General features: G+C 36.8%; 1 protein-coding gene across 3 annotated transcripts in view; it reads right to left on the bottom strand.

Annotated features, from left to right (window-relative positions):
- Positions 1-22,247, bottom strand: part of LOC129743697 (microtubule-associated serine/threonine-protein kinase 1-like) — a 65,628-nt gene extending 43,381 nt beyond the window's left edge. For 2 of the 3 annotated variants that reach the window (XM_055735797.1, XM_055735800.1), the window contains exon 1: positions 21,623-22,247. The gene's annotated coding sequence lies outside the window, so the exon portion shown is untranslated. The remainder of the gene's footprint in view (positions 1-21,622) is intronic. The other variant, XM_055735798.1, reaches the window with a different exon arrangement.
- Positions 22,248-22,569: the final 322 nt, after the last annotated feature.

Genomic DNA, 22,569 nt, shown 5'->3' with positions numbered 1-22,569 from the left:
TTTGGAAGTCCCACGAAGATATTTTTATATTTGATGTCCAATTTCGAGAAGATTTGAAGCCTTTGTTGTCTACTGAAAGTATCCCCACCAAACGTCAGGTGCTGCAAGTGTTTATGAGCCTCTTTGACCCGTTCGGGTTTATCTCTTTTTATACCATTCACGGGAAAGTGCTCATTCAAGAAATCTGGCGCTCAGGCGTCCTGTGGGATGAGAAAATTACAACAGAGAACATTAAAAGTTGGCAGAGGTGGATAAAACTGTTGTCAGAGTTGAACGAAATCAAAATACCTCGATGTTACTTCCCGAATTATGAAATTGGAAGCTACGAGTCTCTTCAATTGCATATTTTTGTAGACGCAAGTAAGATCGCGTACAGCTGTGTCGCATTTTTCCGCATTATTGACCGTGGAGTTCCACGTTGCTCACTCGTAGCAGCAAAGGCTAAAGTAACCACTCTAAAACCCCAATCAATTCCCAGAAACGAGCTCAATGCAGCACTTATCGGTGCTCGATTGGCAAAGACTATTCAAGAGGATCATCGACTGGTCATCTCGAAGCGATACCTATGGACAGATTCCTCCGTCGTTCTCTCTTGGCTGCAAGCCGACCCCCGGAAATACCGGCAATACGTGGGCTTTCGTGTGGGTGGAATTCTATCGATATCGAAGATCAAAAATGCACTGAAAACCATAGCTCCTCGCAGCTCACTTGAAGACGAAGAACTGATGACCCTTTTGGCTGAGGTTGAGATGATAGTGAACTCACACCCGTTAACATTCGTTCCACTTGATTCACCAAATGCTGAAGTGCTCACACCGAACAGCTTCCTGTTGATGTGCTCAAGCGGAAGCAACGCAGCGAAAGTGCCGATAGACGAACCAACGGCGTTGAACACGAACTGGAAGGCGATGGATTACATGCTGGATCAATTTTGGAAGCGGTGGATTGCGAGCTATCTTCCAACCATAGCACGCCGAACCAAGTGGTTCCAGGATGTGAGACCCCTACGTGAAGGAGACCTAGTGGTTATAGTCGACGACAGCGATCGGAACGGCTGGCTTCGTGGAAGAGTGTTGAAGACGTTTCCTGGAGAAGATGGACAGATTCGGCAGGTCGACGTAGCTACCAGCGCAGGGATTCTTCGCCGTGGGGTAGTTAAGGTTGCATTGCTAGATGTATGTGAAGGTAAAGCCCTCTAAAGTGGGCGTTACGGGGTGGGGTGTTGCTACGGCCCTGAGAGGGTGAAATTAGGGGGAACATCAAACCCATTTTGTGACAGTTTAATAGTTAGACAGGTAAGAAGAGAAAGGAGAAAAGAAAAAGTAGGAAAGTCGGAAAGAATTGAAAAACGTGTTTGATAGATTGGTTGGTGAAAATTATAGTTCTGCTTGAGATTGTATTCTCTCGTGCCGAAGTGCAGCATTTTCTTAGCTGAGTTTGATGCTATTCTAGCAGGATTCCAATCGGTAGGTTGATTAAACGTAAGTTATGATAATATTCTCCAAATATCAAATACGATTTGCTAATTGAAGAAATGTGTTCCGATTAGGTCGAATTCACTGCCGTGAATTGTCGTTCCCGGATAGATATTGTATTTGGGAAATATCTTGCTTTATATTCTCCATCAGATCGTAAGTAACCTTCTTTGTTGTAAGGGCACCAGAAAGTAACTTTATCGTAACTTAACAGGAATCCGAATCCGGAACTGATTGTAGGATCTTCGGCAAACTCATTTTGATCGAAGAAGAAGACTTATTTGTAAGTAATCTGGTCTCATATTTATAACAAAATTATAAATTAACAAAAGAATAAATTTTCTAGTTGAGTCACGTCAAATACGGACTACAAAAAGTCTACAAACTCAGCACACAATTATGACAATAATTTGATTTTTTCTTCTATCATTATACTTAACGAAGTTCAGCTCTTGATTTAGGCCGATGACATAGTGCACGCGATGCGAACCACATTTGAGGGAAATAATATAATAATAATAATAATAAATATACGTATAAGTGCATAAAAGTTTATTTCGAGAAAAACGCTTTAAAGTTGTTGTGTTTGGCCATTTTGAATACATATATTTTTCGAAAGTTTGTTTTTTGCCCTCGATCGTAAAAGTATGTAAATAGAATTAAAAAAATCTGAAAAATTCACCAAATAGTTTGAAATACGAAGAATCATTTGGCATATATAACTCAAAATCAACCATTTTGTCACTTACCCCTTTGGCTCTGAGGGCCTTATATTTTAAAATCTTGCGGTCGAATTGAAACTATAGAAACAAGGTAATAATCGATATTCTTTTAAATCAGTACTTGGAAGAAAACTCCAAGATTCTAGCATTTACACAGAAAAAAAATCTGAATCCTTAACGACACTGAAATTGAAAACCTTTATTATTACATGACATGTAACGCGATTTATTGATGTAAATTTACAAAATAAAAACTGTTGAATCCTTAACAGCACTGAATTCTAATGACACAAATATTACTTGACACGGAACGCGATTATTTGATGCAAATTTACATCACATATGATGTAAATAAAAAGAAGCATCACATACGACGGAATTTTCAGTGCGAATTAAATATTACACGTCTTAATATTTTACATGTCTTTCAAATTTTACACGTCTGTTGAGATTGCAGACGTGTAATATTCAAATCGCACTGAAAATTCCATCATATGTGATGCTTCTTTTTCGTTACATCATATGTGATGTAATTTTACAATTTTTTTTGGTTACACGAAATTCTCAACAACACTGAATTGGAAATTTCTCAAAATTACACGACATGAAATATTACAATACACTGAACGTGATAATGTCATGTAAAATTATAAACTGTGAAGAACAAGACCAGACAAATGTGACAAAAACTGTTAAGTCGTGCGCCAAAGTATTTTCCCCGCGCGCGAGTAAGTTAATCGGTGTTGATGGTTCCCGGAGATATCCGAAAAGCAGGGATGCGGTTCTGGAAGCGGATCCACGGTGTTCAACATTGGATCCGGTACTTCGCGGAAAAAATAAAAGAAATAAAATATAATGCATGTGTGTTAAAAAAAAATTTGCCGCTTAATAAAATGAATCATATTAATTATAGATGAGTTTTATTTTCATTAAGAGACGTGAAAATTCCAGTATTGAATCATATTAACAATAAATAAAACAAAACAAATTCCAATTGGAAAGTTTTTCTTCCAACATTCAGTGATTTTATAATTTACATCATTTTTATTTTACACGTTGCTAAATTTTACATCATTTTTTATTTTACACGTTCCAAATATACTGGCGTGTAATTTCCAACTAGCACTGAATATTCCGTCATATATGATGCTTCTTTTTATTTACATCATATGTGATGTAATTTTACAGATTTTTTTGGTAGTGTGTAGCTCATTACTTGCTAGCATCCATTTAAAAAAATAGTACGTGTTACACATACTATAATATATTTAACATATTATGTAGATATAGGTAATTACCTTTTTCTCAATAGATTATCGTCGAGGAAGAATTATACTCATCTTAAAACGGGTGAGAACTTATGAAATTCATAAATCTGGCATCACTGGCTAGCTTGGCGCGCTCTTTCAGAACGTTTTGTTTTGTTTTTGTGGTGCAAATTATTCGCGTTTTCGGGATATTCGTCGGCGTTTTTGGCCTGGAATCGATTACGGCTTCACCCGAAAATTGCCCGTTGTAACCTTCCGTTACATATATTTTTATGTGGCTCCGCCACAAAATCGAATCATCCCTGTCCTTTACGGAAAAACAACAAATGTCACCCAAAATAACGGCTAACTTCACCCAACCCAACTGTCATTCCGCACAGGCACTCTCTTTCTCTGAGTGATCCATAGGCGTCGTGTTCAACCAGGGACGTCACGGGGAAGTGTGTGCACCCAGAGAACGACGCACCGTGTAAATTTGCTTCCGAATATGTATGTATGTGTGTCGGTCCATTGAAAGTAAAGTCTCGCAAATATCCTCACTGCAGAACTTGTTCTTTCTGTCTGTGATCTCGTTAGAGGAAACATGTACGCGTCGTGTGAAGTAAATGTAAATTGTTATAGTCAGTTGAAATTTGTGGTGTAAATTGATTAATATATTTCTAAACTTATTCTAGAGTAAATAAAATTACAAAAAGTAGACGTATTACAAACACCAAAGTAGTACGGTGCGGTTTATTAGTAAATTAGTACGGTTAGTAAACAAAAACATAAAAACGTGTACAAGCACATGTTAAAACTTAAATGTAATTAATGTTATAGATAACGAATTGTTAAAAGAACATAAATAGTGTGAACTGAACTAAACAACAAACACAACAAAGAAAAGGTAAATAATCAAACAATAGACAAACTAAATTTGTAAATCACGTGGACAATGTAAGCTCGAACGTCACTGGTATCTAACCCTTGGCAGGTCCAAGAGGGCCTTTTCTTATTTTATCGGCTAATAGTACAGCTAAACACACACGGCAACATCTAAAAACAACCAAAAATCCAGACAGAAAACCCGAAACATAACCTTGTTCAAGGTTATCAACAAAAACCATCCGGTGGAACAAGGCCCGCAACATAACCTAGCCGTTTTGAGGTTACGGACGAAAACCATCCGGTGGTACAAGGCTCCTCCGACTGCACAAGTCCGGAATCACAACAAGCAAGCATCGGGTGCTTCCGGGACGCCGGAAGACGCCTGTTGTGAATCCGGGATTGCCTTTTGGAACAACAACGCATCATTGTGGTTCCAGTCCGTCTGATTGTCCGCTGATCTAGCGGTCGGTTGCAGCTCAAGTTAAGTCCCGTACATAACAAGAAGATTAACCGCAAGTATGTAAAACTATGTGACGTCACAATAAGAATTATGTTTAACCTTTGTAAGAATAAACACCCAACATAATGTAAACTCGAAATCAAAGGCAGTACTTTTCTAGGAGTATTTGATTAATTTACACCTTTATTAATTCGATCTCGTCTCCATCCATCACTCTAGCGATATCCATTCGTGAAATTAGATGTTCTGAGTCCGCGTTTTGAGTAACATGTAAATATACCGGACCTGGGTGCAAGCATGAGAGGTAATCACCCGTGTACGCACCTGGTCGACGCGATTCTGATTGGATCACCCTGCTGCGAGTTCCGCGGAAAGAAAGTGTCGCGTTGCAACATCAAAACGACCCTGAGTTCCCATTTGTTTACCTTTCCCAAATTCCCACCCACTGAGCGAACTCCGTGTTACACCGTAGACGCAGCTTCTTCCACTTACAACAAGTACTTGAACGGTTTGGTGCGGAAAAAATCAAACCATGGATAAGCCATCCTCCAGCAGCCGGGTCCACTTGTGTCGGCTATATTTGCTTCCCTTGAAGCTGCCGGAAGATCCCGTAAGTTTAATGTTATTTAATCCAGCAAGAATTGTTTGCTGACTGCAAATTTTTTTATTTCAGTTCCCCGCACAATTGTAATCGGAAGAAGGATAGCGCTGGAACTACGATAGCGCCTTTTCGCTGTACCTATGGCCGGATGGAACCGTGTCGTTGGCGAGCTCTACTAAATGGACTTGCAATTCCAGCCGGGTGAGTTCGTAGCCGGTTGGAACATAGTTCATTTTCCGCACACATACATCGCCCTAAGAAAGGTGTAAAGGAAGGCCCCTGGTAGCGCAGAAAAAAACGAATGCACCTACAAATTCTGGGCTTCTTCGCCGATTGATAGCCAATAGAGTGAAAATGTAAGTTAATCAAATAAATAAATTTAAAAAGTCGAACAAAAATGGCTTCATAAAAAAATCCGAAAAACCATGTGTGCACATGTGTGCGTGCCACCTTCCTGATGTATGATTCCAATAAGCGTAGGTATACCTTCAAAAGATACGCTTTGTCAAATCTATAACACGATTACATATATACATATTACTGCAAACGTTCTGTTACAAGAGAACGTTAATAATAAATGTATCGAAAACAGTTAGATGACCAGAATACGTTTTCCACGAACGATTCTTGGACGTTATCTCAACTGTTTGTATAAAAGTCGCCCCATACAAATGTTTTAACAGTTTTAAACAGTAACATAACTTAACGCCACATTCAACAGACCGTCGTTTTGGAATTCAAGATAAGTGCAATGTTTTTTATGGTTTCAGATATCATTTTCTAAACGTTTTTTTACGCTGTTTTTTATCGTTTTATAACTACAACAGGAACTGTTATGTTACAATATTTTCGTATTCGGGAGGCCAATCTCATTTGCCTTTTTTTGGATAAAAAGTTAATAAGTACCTACATATTTATATTTTTAGAAACTAGATTTATAGCGCATATCAAAACTATCAAGGACTTAAAAAAATAGATTTTTCGGGCAACTTGTTTACTAGGCAAAATTAAGATAAATATTTTAAGAAAAATGAGAACGAAAGAAAGATATTTTTGGCGCTCTGTAAAAATTAATCTGTCAAGATTAACCAAATGTATCAACGTTAACCAAATGTATCAAATTCTTAGAAATTTTATTAATATTTATAAAATTTGAAGATATGAAATTTACAAAATACTTGGTTCTAATTATAGCAAGAATAGTTTGACATAAAAAAGCACAGATTTTCACCCTTTTCAAACATCTTAAAGTATAGTTTTTCAGAATAATTCCACGTCTAATTACATATTTAAATGAGGTACTAAAGTTTCAACTTTTTGAAAAAAAAGTAGTTGCTAATACGTGCTAATGAAGAAATTATTCAACTTTTTGTGAGGAATGTTTTTGTGTTTTTTCATGAAATTTAGCTTTTTTATCAGTAACTTGTTCTTCGAATGGAAGCTTTCTGTCTAGTGTGGAATCTGTTTGAAAAATACAAATAGCAGTTAAAAAATATTTTTAATTTGTACTTTAATAACTTCAAAATTCAAACTGAATCCATTTTCTGCGTAAATGTAAGATAATATTATTGAGCTAATGTTTTCGTTATTGAAACCTTTTCTATTTTTTTATTTTCACTTTTCCAGGGCATGCATTTAGTTGTAAATAGAATTATGCAATGCTTTTTTATGCTAATGCTAAAGCTAACTTTTTCTATTTTTTTTTTTATTTTAACTTTTCCAGGTCATAAAACAACATGTATTGAGTTGTAAACAGAGTTATGAACTGCTTTATTATTCATCAGTTGTCATTTTGAAGTTTTTTTTTCAAATTTTCGAACTTATACCTACATTTTTGCATAAAGCGAGGAAAATTTATTAAAATGCTTAGTGAGCGTCAATGGAAGATTCAAGGAAAAGTTCAATAGCGCTCATGCAATAACTACGCTAGGATCGACCTTAAATTTTCTTCCTAGTTTTGCTACCAATAATTTACGTATATGAACTGAAATTATGCGAAAGATTTACATAGGCTACATTTCATCTGTTTTTAAGCCTTATTTTTCTTTGACACTGAATAACGGCAAATAAAAGATCGAAGCGAAATTTATTTATTGTATTTAGATTACAAGACAACAAAGAAATGAGTTTAGTCAATTATTATAAATATACATACCCCGTTCGATTTCGGCAACACGCCCGTACATTTTGTGTTGCCAAAATCGAATGTTGCCAAAATCGAACGGTTTTTTCTCATCTTTTTTTCAGCTATTTTTACAAAATAACTATTATTATTACCAAAAATGTTATTTTTAGTCAATTTCCGATCATTTGTAGTCGTTTTTTAATTTTTTCATCATGTTTTTGATGCATTTTGCACTATTCTTGTTTTGTTTATAATGTTTGTTTTCTTTTGTCATATTTGCTGTTTTTGTCATTCTTCATAATTTTTTAGTTGTTTTTTGTTTTATTCTGTCTTTTGTTTGAATTTGTTTTTTAACTTTTTGAATTTTTCACCTTTTTGTGATTTTTGAGTACTTTATAAAATTTTTAAAAATCTTTGGTTTTTATTACCTCTCAAGGTTAAAAGGTCTCTAATAAATATTATTATTATTTGGTTTTTTTTGTGGCATTTAATCACCATTTAAGATTGTTTTTAAAAACCGCTCGATTTTGGCACATGTGCTGCTGAACTCAATCCTACACAGTAAAAAAAACACACTTCAAGCACTGATCATACTGACATGACACTTAGAACAAAAATTCAACCATTTTCTGTCTAATTTTTTTTTTATCAGATTTTGTAGGTTCGCAATACCGACGGCAGGTGGCGAACCTGAAAAATGTGACAAAAATGCCCTGTAGGAAAAATGTACCTATTTAGCCCGATTTTATCGTAAACATTGCCTGTTTTTTCTTAAAATTTGGGTGGCATTTCCTGACTGGGATAGCATTTCTTCAAATCGATCGATGCGCACTCTGGAATAGATATTGCGCCCTCTTGTAAAAATTATCCAGAAAACGAAACCGAGTGTCCGAGTCTTCAAGCATATGTTTCTTCACACATACGTTGTTTTATTCAATCTGCTATATGATACAAATAAAATTTCTGTTTGAGATTTAGCTAATATTAAAATAAATTATGAAGTCCATAAGTTGATACATAGTTTTATGGTTGTCATCTTTGAAATATTTCATCCATTTAAAACGGCTGAAATCGGAAAATAAACACGAGGTGCCGTAGAAACATGCAAAAATTGGTTGATCCAAAAATAATCACGTGAGTATTTGAGACTCTAGAATCCAATTGGAACTTACGTCTCCCAAAGACCGCAGAGCATTAAAGAAGGGGAGTTTGGAATGCAATTCATTTCGCTTATTCGTGTTAAATATAGATAAAAAAAAACTCCAACTTGTCATTCTCAGTGCGTCAGCGAGAGAGTGCGGTCGGATTGAATCACGCGGAAGTTGCTGCAGTTTTTTTTCATTAGCGTATCTAGTCTTTTCGGCGGCTACTGAAGTTCCAAGCGGTATTAAGTCGGTCGATTGAGTTTTCGGGTGTTTTGATCCTGGAAAAGGTGTTCTAAGTGCGTGGATTGGGGTTAAAATTGGCTTTTGCACGCCATTTTGGCCATTTTGGGAAAGGTTGGGTAAGGCGAGCAAAAGTGTAAGACGAGCCATCTTGAATGCTTGATGCGGTTTTGGTCTGGTTTTCCTTGAAGTGGAGTGAAAGTTGGTCTTAGAAATAAAAAAGAAAGCGGGTTGGAAAGTGTTTTGGGCCTACGTGTGTAAAATCAGCATATTTTCATTGGAAAAAAGCGATAGTTCCCCGAGTGAAGAAAATTGAAAGCGGGAAATAACAGCGCTTAAAGTGGTAGTGGTTTTGGAAGAAGTAAGTGAGAAGTGGAGAAGCAAGAGAAATCTCGCCCTGGAAGAGTCGGCAGAAAAGAGTGTGGGAAGTGGTGAATTTAATTGCACACGTAAGGCCTGAGTGGTGAATAGAGAGTTTGAAATTAGTGTTGGTGAAGGAGAGAGAGGAAGAAGGGAGCAGTTTATAACAAAGGAGAGCAAACGTGGTTGTACAAGTGAAACCAGGCGTTTGGCGACTGGGAAAGTGAAAAAAAAAGAAAACGTAAAACATCAAATACAAAGAGAAATAAGAAGCCCGATTCAGGTTAGCTAGTAGAATTAAACCAAAAAGGAAGCTCAAAGCTGGTTAAATTATTGGTTTGTATCAGGCAAGTTTGATCAAAAACCAGCAATAAGGTAAGATGTTCCAGTCAATATTATATTTTTCAATATTTATATGACTACTAGCTGACCCGGTGTGCTTTGCTACACCTTTCCAAAACAAATGATATTTTCAGAAATTATTCAAACTTTTATTGTTTTGTTGGCTTTATTTTAAAACTGCTTAAAATGAGAGCTGCAGTTGGAGTTTCGAATTGCAACACAAAGATGACATAAAGTAATTTTTTGAATTTTGATCTATAAATTGGTGTTAAAGATCTGATAATTTTAATCTGCTTCTTTAAGGAGGGTCTCAAATTAATCGTACGCAAACAATCTAACTTATAAAATATGGTTGTTTTTGCTTGATATTCTCTGGATTTATGCTAAAAACTGATAAGAGAGCCTCCCCTGCCCTTCCCTTCACCCCCTGTCGTCGTCTTTAATAATCATACCCATTTTTCGTGCCCAAAAATCCTCTTATATCAAATATAACTCCATTGGTTGATAAGTTTTTAAGCTTTACAACATAATTTATAAGGAGCATCCTCCTTTCTTCCCCTCTCTAAACTGTAAAGCGTAGGAGTCTATATCTATAACAATCGTAGAAACATATCTCGTAAACAAAAACCTTTCCATGCCATATTTATTTCCATTTGTTGGTTTCGTTTGCATAAATTGAGAACTTATGCTAACAAAATTGTATTGGGCTCACCTTCCTCCTTCTATGTACCTACTCATTGAAAGGAGGATGGTGTGTCAGATATTCATTGAATCATAGCAAAATGATTTTCCATGTTAAGTTTTGTCCATTTCTCGGGTTTTATAAAAAAAAAGTAAAATATAAGCCTTCTCTTCCCTTTTTATATTCCCAATTCTATCATCCTACTGCAAGAAAGGAATTGTTTCACATAGAAAAACTATTTTTCGTTCTCAAATACTTTTTGATGCCAAATTTAGTTTCATTTGCTAAATTTATTCTCGAGTTATGCAAAAAAAATGTATGGATGCCCCCCTTTCAATTCATAATAGAAACATTTCTCGTATCCAAATACCCTCACATACCAAATATGGTTCAATTTGATCGATCAACTCTCCAGTTATACTGAAAATTGTAAGGGAGACCTCTACTCCCCCTTTTCATCCACCTCTTTGAAGGAGTGAGGGATACCAAATATTCATAGAAGCATTTCTCGCACCCAAATATCGTTCCATGCCAAATTTGGTTCCATTTGCTGTTGTAGTTCTTGAGATATGCAGTAATAACTGTATGAAACTTCCCTCCCTTTTTCCTTTCTCCCTGCTGGAAAAAAGGAAGGCGTCTCAAACAATCATAAGAATATGTCATGTTCCCAAATACCCGCCCATGCCAAATTTGGTTCCATTAGCTTAATTAGTTATTGAGTTATGAAACAATTATAAAAGAGGCCCCCTCCCTCCTTTATATCTCCCTACTGGAAAGAGGGAGGGGTCCTAGATAATCATAGAAATATTTTTTTGTATCCAAATACCCTCCCATGCCAAATTTGGTTCCATTTGCTTTATAAGTTTTTGAGTTATGTATAAAAATATGAAAGAGGCCCCCTCTCCCTTTCTACTGGAAAGAGGGAGGGGTCTCAAATAATCATCGAAATATTTTTCGTATCAAAATACCTTACCATGCAAATTTTGGTTCCTATATCTTGAATAGTTTTCGAGTTCTATGAAAAATTGTAAGTACCCCCCTCCCCCCCTTCCTAACATCCCACTGAGAAAAGGGAGTGGTACCAAATATTCATAGAAATATTCCTCGTTCCCAAATACCACCCCATGCCAAATATGATACCATTTGTTTGATGGGTTCTCGAGTTATGCAAAAAATTGTCTTTTGTTTGGGAGGCCCCTCCCCCTCTTTATGAGAGAGGGAGGGGTCTCAAACCACAATAGGAACCTTCCCCTGCCTCCAATAACCCCACCTGCCAAGTTTCACTCAAATCGGTTCAGTAGTTTCCGAGTCTATAGGGAACAGACAGACAGACAGACAGACAGACAGACAGACAGACAGACAGAAATTCATTTTTATATATATAGACTAGCTGACCCGGTGTGCTTTGCTACACCTTTCAGAATCAAATGATATTTTCAGAAATCATTCAAATTTTTATTGTTTTTTGTATCATTTTAAATCAAATTATGACGAAATTAATAAGCAACCACTATAAAATGAGAGCTTCAGCTGAAGTTTCAAATTGCAACACAAACCATAACTTATATTCTGAATCTTGATTTATGAATTTGTTTTAAAGATCTGATAATTTTCATCTGTTTCTATAACTTTCGCCCTAAAAAGAAGGGTCCCAAATTAATCGTTCGCAAATAATCTAACTTATAAAGTATGGTTGTTTTTGCTTGATATGTTCTGAATTTATGCTAAAAAACTGATTAGAGAGCCCCCCTCCTGTCCTTCCCTTCACCCCCTGCTGAATGGAGATTGTAATCTTTAATAAACATGTTTTTCGTTCCCAAAAATCCTCTTATATCAAATATAGTTCCATTGGTTGATAAGTATTTAAGCTTTACAACAAAAATTGTATGGAGCCCCTTTCTTTCTTTACCTCTCTACACTGTAAAGCATAAGGCCGATGACATAGTGAATACGATGCGATGCGATGCGGTAAATGCGATTCAATGCGGTGAACCACATTTGATGAAAATGTATGTGAATCGCTTAAACCTGACATACTCAACGCGGCGAAGCAGATGTCAATTTGTTCCGCCGCTCGAGTTCGCGTAGGCTGCGTCCGTAAATTTTCCGCCAATTCGCATCGCATCGCACTCACTATGTCATCGGCCTAAGAGTCTATACCAATCGTAGAAACATATCTCGTAACCAAGTACCTTTCCATGCCATATTTGTTTCCATTTGTTGGCTTCGTTAGCATAAATTGAGAACATATGCTAACAAAATTGTATTGGGCCCACCTCCCTCTTCCCATGTACCTTCTCACTGAAAGGAGGATGATGTGTCAAATAATCATAGAGTCATACCAAAATGATTTTCCATGTTGAGTATTGTCCATTTCTCGGATTTTGTAAAATAAAAGTTAAATGTAAGCTTCCCTCTTCCCTTCCTATATTCCATGCCATGCCAAATTTTGTTTTATTTACGTAGTAAATTTTTGAGTTTTGTATAAACTTGAAAGGAGGTACCATCCCCTTTCCGTTCTCTTCTTTCAATAGAGGGGTGATAACTTAATATTCATAAAAGTATTTTTCGTACTCAAATACTTTTTGATGCCAAATTTGGTTTCATTTGCTCGATTAATTCTCGAGTTATGGAAAAAAAATGGAAACCCCCCCTTCTTCCTTTATATCTTACCGCTTAAAAGGTACGGCTTCAATTTATAATAGAAACATTTCTCGTATCCAAATACACTCACATGTCAAATATGGTTCAATTTGCTCGATCAGCTCTCCAGTTATACTGAAAATTGTAAGGGAAACCTCGCCTCCCCCTTTTCATTCACCTCTTCGAAAGAGTGAGGGATACCAAATATTCATAGAAGCATTTCTCGTACCCAAATATCGTTCCATGCCAAATTTGGTTCCATTTGCTGTTGTAGTTCTTGAGTTATGCAGTAAAAATTGTATGAAACTCCCCTCCCTCTTTCCTTCCTCCCCGCTGTAAGAAGGAAGGGGTCTCAAACAATCATTAGAACATGTCACGTTCCCAAATACCCGCCCATGCCAAGTTTGGTTCCATTTGCTTAATTACTTTCTTAGTTATGTTGAAAACTATAAAAGAGGCCCCTCCCCCTTTATATCTCCCTATTGGAAAGAGGGAGGGGTCTCAAATTATCATAGAAATATTTTTCGTATCCAAATACCCTCCCATGCCAAATTTGGTTCAAATTGCTTTATTAGTTTTTGAACTATATAAAAAAATATGAAAGAGGCCCCTCCCTCTTTCAACTGGAAAGAGGGAGGGGTCTCAAATTATCATAGAAATATTTTTCGTATCCAAATACCCTACCATGCCAAATTTGGTTCAAATTGCTTTATTAGTTTTTGAACTATATAAAAAAATATGAAAGAGGCCCCTCCCCCTTTCAACTGGAAAGAGGGAGGGGTCTCAAATAATCATTGAAATATTTTTCGTATCCAAATACCTTCACATGCCAAATTTGGATCCAATATCTTGATTAGTTCTCGAGTTATATGAAAAATTGTAAGGTATCCCCCCTCCCCCCTTCTTATCACGCCACTGAAAGGAGGGAGGGGTACCAAATATTCATAGAAATATTCCTCGTTCCCAAATACCACCCCATGCCAAATATGATACCATTTGCTTGATGGGTTCTCGAGTTATGCAAAAAATTGTCTTTTGTTTGGGAGGCCCCTCCCCCCCTTCATGAAAGAGGGAGGGGTCTCAAACCACAATAGGAACCTTCCCCTGCATCCAATACCCCCACCTGCCAAGTTTCACGCAAATCGGTTCAGTAGTTTCCGAGTCTATAGGGAACAGACAGACAGACAGACAGACAGACAGACAGACAGACAGACAGACAGACAGACAGAAATCCATTTTTATATATATAGACTAGCTGACCCGGCGTGCTTTGCTACACCTTTCAAAATCGAATGATATTTTCAGACTTTATTCAAATTTTTATTGTTTTGTTGGTATTATTTTAAATCAAAATATAACATAACTCATAAGCAACCGCTATATCTTTATTTGTGTTAAAGATCTGATAATTTTAATCTGGGAGGGTTCCAGATAAATCGTACACAAACAATCCGACTGATAAAATCTGGTTGGTTTTGCTTAATATGTTCTGGATTGATGCTAAAAAACAATAAGAGAGAAAACACCCCCCACCCCCTCCTGTTCTTCCCTTCCCTCAGCTGAATGGAGATCGTGATTTTTAATAAGCATACCCATTTTTTTCGTTCTCAAAAATCTTCAGGTATCAAATATTGTTTCATTGGTTGATAATTTTTAAAGCTTTACAACAAAATTTATATGGAACCCCCTCCTTTCTTCTCCTCTCTACACTGTAAAGCGTAAGGGTCTATAACAATTGTAGAAACATATCTCGTAACCAAGTACCTTTCTATGCCATATTTGTTTCCATTTGTTGGCTTCGTTAGAATAAATTGAGAACTTATGCTAAACAAATTGTATTGGGTTCACCTCCCTCCTCCTATGTACCTACTCACTGAAAGGAGGATGATGTGTCAGATAATCATAGAATCATACCAAAATGATTTTCCATGTTAAGTTTTGTCCATTTCTCGGATTTTGTAAAAAAAAAGTTATATGTAAGCATTCCTCTTCCCTTCCTTTATTTCCAATTCTATCACCCCACTGCAAGAAAGGAATTGTTCGACATAAAAAAATTTCTCATATTGAAATACCATCCCATGCCCAATTTGATTTTATTTGCGATGTAAATTCTTGAGTTATGCATAAACTTGAAACGATGTACCAACCCCCTTCCATTTGCCTTACTGAATGGAGGGGTGAGAACTTAATATTCGTAAAAGTATTTTTTGTACCCAAAAATTTTTGATACCAAATTTTATTTCATTTGCTCTATTAATTCTCAAGTTATGCAAAAAAAATGTTTGGCCCCCCTTTCCCCTTTATATCTTTTCGCTGAAAAAAGGGTGGGGCTTCAATTTATAATAGAAACATTTCTCGTATCCAAATACACTCACATGTCAAATATTGTTCAATTTGCTTGATCAGCTCTCCAGTTATACTGAAAATTGTAAGGGAGACCTCGCCTCCCCCTTTTCATCCACCTCTTCGAAAGAGTGAGGGATACCAAATATTCATAGAAGCATTTGTCGTACCCAAATATCGTTCCATGCCAAATTTGGTTCCATTTGCTGTTGTAGTTCTTGAGTTATGCAGTAAAAATTGTATGAAACTCCCCTCCCTCTTTCCTTCCTCCCCGCTGTAAGAAGGAAGGGGTCTTATTAGTACATGTCACGTTCCCGAATACCCGCCCATGCTAAGTTTGGTTCCATTTGCTTGATTACTTTCTTAGTTATGTTGAAAACTATAAAAGAAGCCCCTCCCCCCTTTATATCTCCCTACTGGAAAGAGGGAGGGATCTCAAATAATCATAGAAATATTTTTCGTATCCAAATACCCTCCCATGCCAAATTTGGTTCCATTTGCTTTATTAGTTTTTGAACTATATAAAAAATATGAAAGAGGCCCCTCCCCCTTTCAACTGGGAAGAGGGAGGGGTCTCAAATAATCATTGAAATATTTTTCGTATCCAAATACCTTCCCATGCCAAATTTGGATTAGTACATGTCACGTTCCCAAATACCCGCCCATGCTAAGTTTGGTTCCATTTGCTTGATTACTTTCTTAGTTATGTTGAAAACTATAAAAGAGGCCCCTCCCCCCTTTATATCTCCCTACTGGAAAGAGGGAGGGGTCTCAAATAATCATAGAAATATTTTTCGTATCCAAATACCCTCCCATGCCAAATTTGGTTCCATTTGCTTTATTAGTTTTTGAACTATATAAAAAATATGAAAGAGGCCCCTCCCCCTTTCAACTGGGAAGAGGGAGGGGTCTCAAATAATCATTGAAATATTTTTCGTATCCAAATACCTTCCCATGCCAAATTTGGATCCAATATATTGATTAGTTCTCGAGTTATATGAAAAATTGTAAGGTTGCCCCCCTCCCCCTTTCCTATCACGCCTTTGAAAGGAGGGAGGGATACCAAATATTCATAGAAATATTCCTCGTTCCCAAATACCACCCCATGCCAAATGTGATACCATTTGCTTGATGGGTTCTCGAGTTATGCAAAAAATTGTCTTTTGTTTGGGAGGCCCCTCCCCCCCTTCATGAGAGAGAGAGGGGTCTCAAACCACAATAGGAACCTTCCCCTGCCTCCAATAACCCCACCTGTCAAGTTTCCCGCAAATCGGTTCAGTAGTTTCCGAGTCTATAGGGAACAGACAGACAGACAGACAGACAGACAGACAGACAGACAGACAGACAGACAGAAATTCATTTTTATATATATAGATATAATAGAATTTTCAATCACATGCCAACTGGCCACACTGTAAATTTTTGCCTCGGTTTCCAGCAAAAAAAATTGCTGGAAACGTTCAGCAATCCAAATTTTTGCTGGAAACCAGCAATCGGTTTTCGAATTGCTGGATTTTTCAGCATTCGGTTATGTGCTTGTCATTTTTGCTGAAAAATCAGCAATCGGTTTTCAAATTGCTGGACTCTCCAGCAATTGATCTAGTTTGCTGGAAAATCAGCAATCGAGTTGTCAATTTCGAGTTTGTTTTTGTTTCGTACGCTGAAGTAAGGTGCGATTCTATTTTACGAATTTAGGTTAAATTAATATAATAGTTTTATTTTCCTCTATATTCTAGCAATCAGGCATCAAGTCAAGGGTAAGTTTTTATTGTACAGGTAGATATTCCATAGAAGATACTAATCAAAACTATTTTTACAGGTGGCGGATGATCAACACTTTGGCACAAAGCGGCCACCCCAGAGCCGGTGTTAGAAAGTGGTGAAAAAAGTTTTTTTTTGAAAATGAATAAATCCCTTATTGAAAATGGGAAAAAAAAATTGTTTTTATTGCTTATTGTATGCACAGCCAATATTAAACTTTAATTTTGAATTGAAATATAAATTTCATACTAAATACTGCCGGTTGTGTTGAAAGAAATAGCTGGTTTCCAGCAATCTGGATTGCTGATTTTCCAGCAATTTGAATTGCTGGAAACCAGCATTAACGTTTGCTGTTTTTTCCAGCAATTGAAATTGCTGGAAATTTTGCTGGAAAGTCAGCGGGACAAAAACCAGCAAAATTTTGCTGGTTTCCAGCAAAAAAAAATTTGCTGTGCAGGTATATACACGGATGCCGGAATACCTGTGAAAATATATGAAATTAAAAATTTCATAAATTGGGAACTGGTTGTGCAGATGATTGAAATATTCGTCCAGAATATACAAACAGCAACACGATATACATACATCCACAACAAAAAACACGAAGCCATGGTGCCGGGTATGTCATACTCTGCATTAAAGATAGGCCGAAACTTTTGATCTAAGGGATGCAGAGATGTTCATACTTTGGTAAAACTGCGGTGAATCCGTGCACCCATGGTGGATTACCTACATACACCCATAGAAGAGGTTGCAAAAATCCAATGCCTTTTTAGCAAATCTCTGTGCCGATAAGGCTGATGTCATGCTGAAGCAACTAGCAACGCGACCTACAACGCAACGTTCACACGACTAACCAGCTCTCATTTGATCTCCATGGAAATCGCGCAGACCTGTCATACTGGTCGCTTTGTATAGCGCGACCAATCTGATGCCAATGTGTTTTGTAGCGCGACTAGTAGGAAATCCAATAGGAACATTGTTTTTTCTCGATTTGAAGCAGTGATTCCGGGTTTTAAGCACAATAGTACGAAGATCTGTCCGAACTTGTGATAATAAACTAAAAACTATCTTAATCGGCGAGAAAATTTTCATGAATTCTTAGTTCCGGCAAAAAAACAAGGAATTTGGTCGGTTCAAATTTCGGCATTCTTGCAATCCGGGTCGTGATTTGATGAGTTTTTGATGGCTCCGGAAAGAAAGGAGACGATTCAAAGCATTATCAGATGTAGAGAAGTGATGATTTGTAGGGAATTTCAAAGTGACAGGTCGCGCCAGCATGACATACCAATGCAATGCAACGCAATCTTATTGGAACGTTGCGTTGCGTTGCGTTGCTAGTTGTTTCAGCATGACATCAGCCTAATGCTCTGAAATGTGCACTGTGCCGAAGACGGTATGTTTGAAAAACCGTAACTGGCATAAAGACTCGGCTCCCAACCAAAATGATGACCACTACATTCAAGCGAAACAAGAAAAACATTTTATGGGATTTCCTTCCTATTGGATAATTCATCCCAGAAACAAGAAAATAAAAATTAAAACCACAGCGCTGTAGTGAGAATCGAACTCACATCACCAATTGTAGCGTCTTGCCAGTCCGACATTCTAACCAGTGTACTATTCGAGCTTCATGCAGGACGAGGTATATTTGTCATAGGCTTTCTGTTACCGATCAATCACAAAAAACGTACAACGGCGGCTTCCCGGCGTTTGGCCTCCTTTCAATGCATTCCTTTGTCTTGCGATGGAAACGGGAAAGGGAACGGGAGTGAAGGAACGGGAAACCCATTGAATGAGAACTGTGCTTTGCTTACTGCCTGCTATTACATACACACGCTACATATACACAGCTGCTAAAGCCGGGCAGCTTGGCCGGTGTTGTTTGCCGGTAAATTGAAGGAATGTTTTTGTTGTTGCTTTTGCTACATACACACGCACAGCTTAGCCGTGTTTGCCGGTTGATTGAATTAGAAGGATGTTTTTGTTGTTGCTTTTGCTACATTCACACGCACAGTGCTCGGTTCGCTGGCTGCCTGGTGTTGGCCGGTATTTATTTCCATCCTTCTTCGGCTTGTGATGCGATTGGGAGGGACGCGAAAACGTTTTTATTTTGTTTCATTCAGACATACGCAATTCGGTTACGCTGGGAGGTTAATGCCGGTGGGCGCAAATCGAATCAGTGCCGGTCGCGTTATCTTCTTGTACCAATGATGCTATGAAATTGACTACACGCCATTGGCACAGAGGCTGAATTTTGGGTGTACATACATACATACATAAAAAAAAACTCCAACTTGTGACTCGTATACGGTACAGGAGAAACAGATGCTCGGCCACCGATGAAGGACAGGAGTTAAGACGTTGGACTAAAAAATAAGTTTGCATATTATAGTTTTTTTTAAAATAAATTTAATTAATGTTTAGCACACAAATCTGTATAACTTTTAAACGCCGGAAAAAGATAATAGAAAAAAATATAAATGACAATTTGCTGCCTAATTTTCGGGGTTTTTGAACAAATAATTCACACATATAAAGTCTGTGTGTGAATTTTTATTATTTTTATGTGTCGCATATAGCACTGAAATATTTCTTAAAACACATGTGTGACACATATTTTTCAATTGGGAGACAAATTGCAAAAATCTATATTGGTTCACACATAGCCTAAATATGTCGATTTGGTTGAGTGTAGGCCTAGCACAAGGTCCCCTATGAAAAATTTGGGCCAGATCGGCCAGAAGAGTTGAGATGAAAATAAAGTTATTAGTTTTCTGAATATATGGGCTAACAATTTTAAGGTTCAATTCACGAAAAGTATGTACCTACTGTTAATGAGGCTTCAAAATGCGTGGTCGCCCTGATCGAAACGTTTATGTAATTTTAAATGCACGCCATTTCGTGAAATTATGACCGATTTAGGTATTTCAACCAGTTTTGTTGCGTTGGATAGCTAAATCTTTAAAAACAATGAAATGGCTGTGAATAGTCCTGATAACTAAGTTTTGATATTCTCATACAAATTTGTATTGGAATTTTGAAGGAATAGAACACAGTATCGTTTTAAAAGACGTCGTTTTCTCTTACAATCGAAAGTATTGCATTTTTTTTCGAGTACAGTTCTTAATTCATGTAGTGAAATTGTTTGAAGGGGCCCAGAGTAAGGTTGCCATCTGTCCCGCAAAAGCGGGCATGTTCCACTTTTTTGTTGAATGTTCCGCCGTTCCGCTTTTTCCTCAGAATCTTACTTAAATTGCATTTTATTATACACCACCGACTCAATTGTCCAAAATATACAATGATGGAAATTTTCTTGAGTTTTCAAATTTTAAAAACAAATTTTAAACTTACATTTGTTATTGCACAAAGGTTTTTACGCGATATTAAATCCACCGTTTACATGTAGGACTTGTTACTTTTCTCTCAAATAACGTGTTAATTAGCGAGAACCGTGTTTATGGAAAAAAAAAACCCTGTGAATAGAAGTCATGTGAGAAAAACTGAGAAAAATCAATCCACGTAAAAAACCTTAGTGTACTTTCTATGAATTTGGTTGATAGTAAACGTATAAGTTTTGCAACACAATCAACCTTGTCCCGAACCAATGTCCCGATTTTTTTTCTGAAAATATCAGGCAAGCCTAGCATAAAGGATCTAACGGTGAGCTCAATGTTGAACCAAACAAAGGACCAAAGGACAGTCTGACTATGAAGGAAAATTGAAATGAAATTTTTAAAAGTTGATCAATCAAATTCCGGTTTCGAAATTTGGATTAAGGAACGCAGTCTTTTATATTATCTAACTGTTTACTTTTTTTAAATATTGTCGTGATTAGCGATACATTAATAATAAGGTACATCGGATTAAGATTGAAAACAGCCCATGAAGGTTTTGATGCTTAAAGAGTTTAAAAAAAAGATAAAATATGAGGAGAATGTATACTCCTAATATGAGGGTATCAGTTAATCACAGTTGGGAAAATAAAAATTTTGTTTGGTAAACAATGTACTATTACATCTTTACCGTTATAAGCAAACGATTTTCGATTAAGTGAGCTAGTTTGAAGTACATTTGGAAATACGTATGCATTAATTTAAAACTTTATTCTTCAATCAGAATAGAAAAATTATAACCCCTTCAAAAAGAAAAGTAAAAATTTAGCTGTTTCTAAATTAACGCAAACGCATTGATTTTGAAAGTTTTTAATATTTTGATATTTTTTTAACAATTTAATTCAAATTTGACAAAATAAATTTTGTTATACTGTCTCATGCATTGAATAAAAAAATAAAACAGTGCTGATTTGGTCCAGTTACATCCAACTTTCTCACTATGCAGACAGAAGCACGATATAGGATCCAACCTACGAGTAATCCTACTCTAGATAGGGAACCTTCGATGAGATAGATAGAGGCAAAAAATGCTAATCTATAATGAGAAATCCTCCAAGTGGCCTCCAAAAGGAACCACATGCGTGAGTTTACATTTTATATAGGAAAAAGTATACTAAGTGGCTGACTAGTGCTAGAGCCAAGTGAATATAATTGCCTGCTTCCGCTGTACATTGTGTGAATAAGCAACTTACCCTGTCGAATCTCGATGACTCTCGGTGATATAACGTTAGAGTTGTAGGGCTGTTGCACCGAAAATTCCATCCGTTTGCCAGGATTTCCTTGTTTTGTATAGGATAATAGATAACAGGAGCAACACAGAAATCTCAGGGTATGGTGCCAAATTTCTTGCTTCGGATCAATAACAAACCACGTCCGGATTTACAATTCCGGTAGGGCAGTTCAATACACTGGCAACAAAAAAACCTCTTGAACCAGGAATATACTTCGATATCAACCGGTTACATGGAACCAAAGTTATATATTCCAACAGAATTCTTTTTCTATATTTTTTGTTGTTGGACCTTCGACGAATTTCTGCCAAGGGTTGGGGGAAGAAAAGATTCCATGATAAAATCGATTATTTTCTACGAGACCACCAAGACAACCACTGAATTAATCTTCCGAATCATCTCCAAACAACACTCACATGAACCGGATGTGAAATTGAAACTATCCGCGGCACTGTTGTACACCAGGAACACTTCACTTACAAGCTAGAAGTTCGAAATATTGAAATTAAAATTGTCAGCCATACTGGAGCTGTTTTCTGCTTTTCTACTGCTGCTGCTGATGGATGGATTATTTTGCTCTTCTTATTCGTTCCTCGACGGGGCGGATGCAAAAAGAACACTCCAAATGCGCAGGGTAGGTTGCTGTCAGTTTGACAGTTCGGTGTGCAAAACAGAACAAATCAGTGGCGGGGATTCGTCAGTGAGACTCGATATTTAGGTGGGAGTAATAACTTATTTTTGAATATAAACGGAATATAATTCGTTCAAATATAATATATTTAACAGGGATCCAAATAAAAATCAAACAGTCCTAGATTTCAAATAAACTTTGATAACAAGTTAATATATTGTATTCATTGATTATCACAATTTTCTAATAACATGAGCTATTCAATTAGGTTGTAGCA

This window comes from Uranotaenia lowii, chromosome 2, assembly GCF_029784155.1.
Source record: "Uranotaenia lowii strain MFRU-FL chromosome 2, ASM2978415v1, whole genome shotgun sequence".
Taxonomy (NCBI): Eukaryota; Metazoa; Arthropoda; class Insecta; order Diptera; family Culicidae; genus Uranotaenia; species Uranotaenia lowii.
Note: the sequence above shows the minus strand (reverse complement) of the source record. Positions and strands in the feature narration are given on the sequence as shown.